We start from the raw sequence: 6,891 nt of genomic DNA on the forward strand, positions 1-6,891 counted from the left end.
CTAGTACGTGCAGAGGAAGACTTCTCTTTAAGGTAACTAGCTTAAAGAGGGTAAATGAAAACTGTATTAATATAATTAAGTGTCTCTCTTTCTATCTTGTAAATACTAACTTAATTATAGTCTAATACTAAACATGTAATAGAATTCTTATCTTTATCTTATCTCTATCTCTCTTTGTTTATCTCTACAGCTGATAAGTCTGCGGAATAAATAGGTATAATGGTCTATACCTATTTATGGATAAGAATTCTGAACATTACTATATAAAGTAATATCCTTCAAATATCATCTACCTTTTAGATTATATTAATTAACAATCTTTTTAGTGCTAATTTCATGTAACGATACACCCCGTTACACGTAGCTTCTTCCCGTTTTTTTCGCATGAGTTTGGCTTGATGACGAGACATTCCCGGTGCAATAAAGCAACAGGTTGTTATCGATAGAAAATCGATGTAACCTTGCACGCAAACGTGCCAGTAATTTAATACCTGAATCCGAGTTCTATAAAGCTCGTAGCAGAGCTACACATTGTTCATCCTTGGCGTAAGCCGATCGGATTAATTCAGGAATAGGTGACGAGATTGTCGTTAAATGAGAAAGCTAATAATCTGGCCTGCGTGATAACGCATCGGCCAAAGCATTTTGCTTGCCGGGTTATACTTCACCTCGAAGTTGTATTCCGCAAAAAAGAATAGCCATCGGGCCATTCTCTGTGAGAGATGGGGCGACTTAGTCGTCGTGCGTAATGACGCGTGATCTGTATAAATCACAAACGGCTTAGAGCCGAGCAGATGAACTCTGAATTTGACGAGAGCATACTTCATAGCAAGTAAATCTTTTTCATGAACTGGGTAGCTCTTTTCCGCAGCTTTAAGCTGTCTAGACTCAAACGCAATAACACGTTCATGCCCATTAACATCTGTTTGTAACATAGCACTGCCAATGGCAAAATCTGATGCGTCACAGACGACACTGAAAGGCCAATTTGGGTTTGGCAGTGCCAGAATCGGGGCATGGATAAGACTATCCTTAACTGCTCGAAATGCATTATTTTCGGTACTAGTCCAGGGCCATTATGTATCCTTTTTAGGAGAATAGATAATGGCCTAGCCATATCAGCGTAATTTTCGCTATATTTGTGCAAATAATTGGCGAGACTCAACCACTTACGCAAATCCTTTTGGGTTTTAGGAACCGGCCAATCTAATATGGCTTTACCTTAGCGGGATCCGCTCTAAGGCCTCGCTTTCCGATGAAGCATCCTAAAAAAGGAATTTGTCTGCGCCAAAAATGCATTTAGATGCATCGGCATACTATTTGTTTGTGCGCATGCACTCGAGCGCTGCTCGCAAATGGTCCAAATGGTTTTCCATATCCGACCGACCCTGCTCCGCACGACTATGGACCAAAATGTCATCGAAATAAGTCTGTGCATAACCTAGATGAGGCCGAAACAGTTGCGTCACTTCACGACAAAATGTTGCCGGGGCGTTGGAAAGCCCTTGTGGCATATCCAGTCACTCCCATAACATGCCGCTTGGGCTGTAAGCGGGATATCGCTAGCTCGCATGAGCAATTGGTAGTAATCATCGACTAAGTCCAATGCATTGTACATTGTACATCCCACCATATTATTCTGAAGAACATCCTTTCTACGAATGAGGGTTGTGCTGGTATAGTGATAGCATTAAGCTTATTATAAGAATGTACAATGCACCATTTACCATTTGGCTTTTGACACAAAATCTTGGTCGTCATTCTGTTTTCGGTGCGACGCGGTTATTACCGGTGTACGTTTTCCAATTTTAATGTAAAAGCATAAAGTTGCTGGAAGAATAAACCATTTATGTCGGTGTCGAATGAGGAGATTGCTCTCACGTACCATTCCAGCCTCGTGCTTAGCACGGAAGAAATCGTCAATGACGTCACACTGCTCCTTTGGTGAAGGCCATTGTCTTGTGACACGGTATTTGGTTCCCGGAACCAAGTCAATTTCATGACGAACAGGTAAAACAGATGGTGCGTTATTACATACCACATCTTGGAATTCCTTAATTAAGAAAAAAAGGGATCCGTAGAATCTTTAAGGATCGATGACCCATTTTGCGCACTAAGTGCAGCTTTTGTGTCATCCAGGACAGCTTCGTCTAGAAGTGACGATGGGTTCAACCATAGGTCGAATGGCCACCTATTCAGATAAGTCACCAGCTTTTAAGGCTCGACCGCACTCATCAATAGACATTTTGTCTAGCTCTAAAAGAGCATGTAACGAAGGGATTGCCGCAAGGCTCTAACTTTCCCCTCAATGTTACCGGTTACGCAATTTACAAGCGTATGTACTTGCTCACTTGTATCACTTATTGAGGGTATACACGCTTCGTGTCCATCGTGTCTTGGAGTGGAGACAATACGCCTCTTAGAAGCTGGGACATTCACGCCCCCGGGTTTTTCAGCGTGTATTGGTTCTATACAAGACATTGTGTCTAATTTGGCATCCGACAAGGAGTTAGGTAACTCAACTTCCTTACCAGCGAACGTTTACGTTTCGCTTCATGTGCATTAGGAGGGTTTGACCCAAAAATGCCCTGGCGAACCGCCAATAGTGTCACTATTGACACTCAGTATGGTGCCACCTCGGCCGACCACACTCGGTGGACTTAGACAAGCCACTCCACGTATCTCAGGGATATTGCACCCTTGATGATTCGGCCTTAGGCCAACAATGCTTTCAGCATTTATTGAATCGTTATTATAACGAGTGTCACTCGACGGAGTACGTGCCGTTCCACTTATTTCTGCTGAGTCGGACTCAGAATTAATGTTTTTAACATTTTATTAACTTAGACATGTCAATGTCTAAAACACTGATAGACTCATTCAATGATCCGCGCCAATAGCGCTTTTGTTGCCTAGCAAAGGTGGGTTCATGACTCTCCAAAATTCGCTAGGAACATTGCGCGTGGCGCCTAAGGTCTTAGACATCCAATCGATCCATGGCTCATGGTGATCTAACCAGGCCATACCAAGGATGAGATCATATCTCGAATCCAAATCAAGGACGAGACAGCGTTCCATACTGTCAAAGTCCAGAAACTTTATACCTAAGCTCAATGGAACTTTGGGAACAGTGACACGAGTCCCAGTCGCTAAGCGAGCAGTGATTGTGTCACCTTCATGCGCTCTAAGCGCCTCAACGCGTTGTTGACTTCCTTCAAGGGAAAGGCGGCGAGCATAATTGCAAGACGCTCCTGAGTCAATTAAAATTGACCACGGCTTAACAAAGCCCTTTACAGTCGCTTGAGCGACTAGCAAGCCAGGCTTCTACTCTCGCCCCGTGCCATTGAGCACCGAGCTAATTGGGGCTAGGTTCTGTTTATTCTCACCTCCTAGAGGTTCAACAGAGCCTAGGTCTTCCCCAGTTGGGCGCCCCGCACCTACTGGGTATCGACGTTTTCCCACACCGTACCAGATCTCTGGTATAGGTCGGAGTTGGAGCTCTTTCGAGCTTTACGCGAATTTCGAAGAGGGCAGGCAGGGCGTAAATGTTCCGTGCTTCCGCACATATACCATCTACGAATGGTCTTATGCTGTTCCACAGCTTGAAGAGCCTCTTCTCCTTCCTCAACGAGGCTTAAATCCATAGGTTCCGCTCTATTAGACGGAACCCATGTGCTTGAAGAGCTTGTTTAGTAGACAGGCGTGCTAACGCAAGCAGACTTAAAGTCAAACTCGGCGCGTAGCGCTATGGCAACTGCCTCTTCGAACGTAGCCGGATGAGATCGGAACAATATTGTCCGGGCAACGCCCTCATTGGGACCCCCATAAAGATGGTTACTACAATTGCTTCTTGCACCGGGTCTTGATGCATAGATGCAATGAGAGTTCTCAACTCCTGGACAAAGTCCCCTAGGCTTTACCCTGTCGAGTCGCTAGGAGCCGTGCTCGCATGCGAAAAGCCTGATCAGGCGGTGCAAACATGCTGGTCATTTGCTGCTTCAGCAAATCCCATGAGGGAAAAGCGTCGTACATGGACGTGCTGCACGATAGTGCCCACCCATGGCTCTACCTTCTAGTTTGGATATAGCCATAGCCGCCTTTGGCCGTTATGTTAAGAACAAGGCGGAATCAATGGACATTTCCATCTGCTTAATCCAAAAAAGGGAGATTTTCTCCCTCTTTTCCCTCAAGTGTCTTCACATTTACAGTTGAGGCCCTTGTGTATCTGATGCACGTGGGTGCATTCACATTAGGAAGGATGACGCCTAGCGTCATTCGTTACGCGAGGTATCTAGAAGGATACGCTCGCAATACATATTAGATGTTATCTTTAGATATGACATTTTGATTAGTAAAAATAGGTATTTATATTTAATACGATTAAATATGAATTAGTCTGAAAACTTTGGTAAGTGCGCACGAGGAGCCGGATTACCGCTCCCGTGACGACACTTATCAGAGAACGTAGTCGTTGGGTGAGGTCGCTAACGCGCCCACCGCAACTACCTCACTGCACGCAAGAAAAGCTGGTTAAACCGCTTCCTCGCTGTGGTAGGGTGTGTGTCTAAGTAGAGCGTGGCCGCATTACGACGTGCCCGCCTACAATACATGATTAAGAAAATAATTCTTAGAAACTTCTAAAATTACAAGTACCATTAATTTTGCACGATGAGGATGGATTGTCGAAATTGTACTCTATAAAGCTGCAACAATTCTAATTGCCACGATGACATTCGCGTCCACTTTTCATTAGTGACCTAACTATTCTTTTCAGTTTGAGCTTTCGAGTGGTTCTGGTGGGGGGGCTTATACTCGCGATAATCAAGCTTTCAATTCCAATGGTGATAAAGTGTTGAAAAACGAAAGGCGCTGCGACGTACACATTGGCGAGTATGTCGCCGACGATGTGGATGTATGCATGCGGGTCAGATTATTTGTTCTGGCAGAGATAGAATTTATCATTAATGGCTTACTTTTGTTTGCTCCATAAATAAATGGTATCGCACATATCATGTTGCAATGTAGGATAAGACAATTCATCCATGATGGCCAGATGCAGCAGATGAGTGCGGCAATATTTTACATTTGGTCAGTTTGTATTCAAACTGATTGCAGACATGCTCTAGATTTTCGGAATAAAATTTCGTAAGTGTAACGGGCTAAAGTTGCCGTAATGTTACACAGTCCCCATTAAGTACACTTGGTGTACTTAAGGGGATGGCCAATTACTAAGTTTAAGTAATTAGACCCAACACTCGGGTGTGGTGCACATATGTGACCAACCCTTGTGGATGTGATGCACATGGGTGCATTCACATTAGGAGGGATGACGCCCAGCGTCATCTGGATGACGGCTTGTGTCATCCGTTACGCGAGGCATCTATAAAGATACGCTCGCAATACATATTAGATGTTATCATTAGATATGACATTTTGATTGGTAAAAATAGGTATTTATATTTAATACGATTAAATATAAATTAGTCTGAAAACTTTGGTAAGTGCGCACGAGGAGCCGGATTACCGCTCCCGTGACGACACTTAACCAGAGTACTTAGTGCGTTGGGTGAGGTCGCTAATGCGCCCACCGCAAATTCCTCACTGAGCGCAAGAGAAGCTGGTTAAACCGCTTCCTCGCTGTGGTAGGGTGTGTGTCTAAGTAGAGCGTGGCCGCATTACGACGTGCCCGCCTACAATACATGATTAAGAAAATAATCCTTAGAAACTTCTAAAATTACAAGTACCATTAATTTTGCACGATGAGGATGGATTGTCGAAATTCTACTCTATAAAGCTGCAACAATTCTAATTGCCACGATGACATTCGCGTCGACTTTTCATTAGTGACCTAACTATTCTTTTCAGTTTAAGCTTTTGAGTGGTTCTGGTGGGGGGGGGGCTTATACTCGCGATAATCAAGCTTTCAATTGCAATGGTGATAAAGTGTTGAAAAACGAGAGGTACTGCGACGTACGCATTGGCGAGTATATCGCCGACGATGTGGATGTATGCATGCGGATCAGATTATTTGTTCTGGCAGAGATAGAATTTATCATTAATGGCTTACTTTTGTTTGCTCCAAAAATAAATGGTATCGCACATATCATGTTGCAACGTACGATAAGACAATTCATCCATGATGGCCAGATGCAGCAGATCAGTGCGGCAATATTCTACATTTGGTCAGTTTATATTCAAACTGATTGCAGACATGCTCTAGATTTTCGGAATAAAATTTCGTAAGTGTAACGGGCTAAAGTTGCCGTAATGTTACACAGTCCCCGTTAAGTACACCAAGTGTACTTAAGGCGATGGTCAATTCCTAAATTTAAGTAGTTAGACCCAGCACTCGGGTGTAGTTTACATTTGTGACCAACCCTTGTGTATCTGATGCACGTGGGTGCATTCACATTAGGAAGGATGACGCCTAGCGTCATACGTTACGCGAGGTATCTAGAAAGATACGCTCGCAATACATATTAGATGTTATCTATAGATATGACATTTTGATTGGTAAAAATAGGTATTTATATTTAATTCTATTAAATATAAATTCGTCTGAAAACTTTGGTAAGTGCGCACGAGAAGCCGGATTACCGCTCCCGTGACGACACTTAACCAGAGAACTTAGTCGTTGGGTGAGGTCGCTAACGCGCCCACCGCAACTACCTCACTGCACGCAAGAAAAGCAGGTTAAACCACTTCCTCGCTGTGCTAGGGTGTGTGTCTAAGTAGAGCGTGGCCGCATTACGACGTGCCCGCCTACACTTGGTAGCACTTGAAATCCTTCCCACGACCCGCATCTCTGCGTGTGTACGTGAGGATGAGCCTCAATATTGATTGGGCTCATTTTCCCCACCTCTCCGAACATCATCGGGAGGTGGCAGGGCT

The sequence above is a fragment of the Bremia lactucae genome, linkage group LG2, assembly GCF_004359215.1.
Source record: "Bremia lactucae strain SF5 linkage group LG2, whole genome shotgun sequence".
NCBI lineage: Eukaryota > Oomycota > Peronosporomycetes > Peronosporales > Peronosporaceae > Bremia > Bremia lactucae.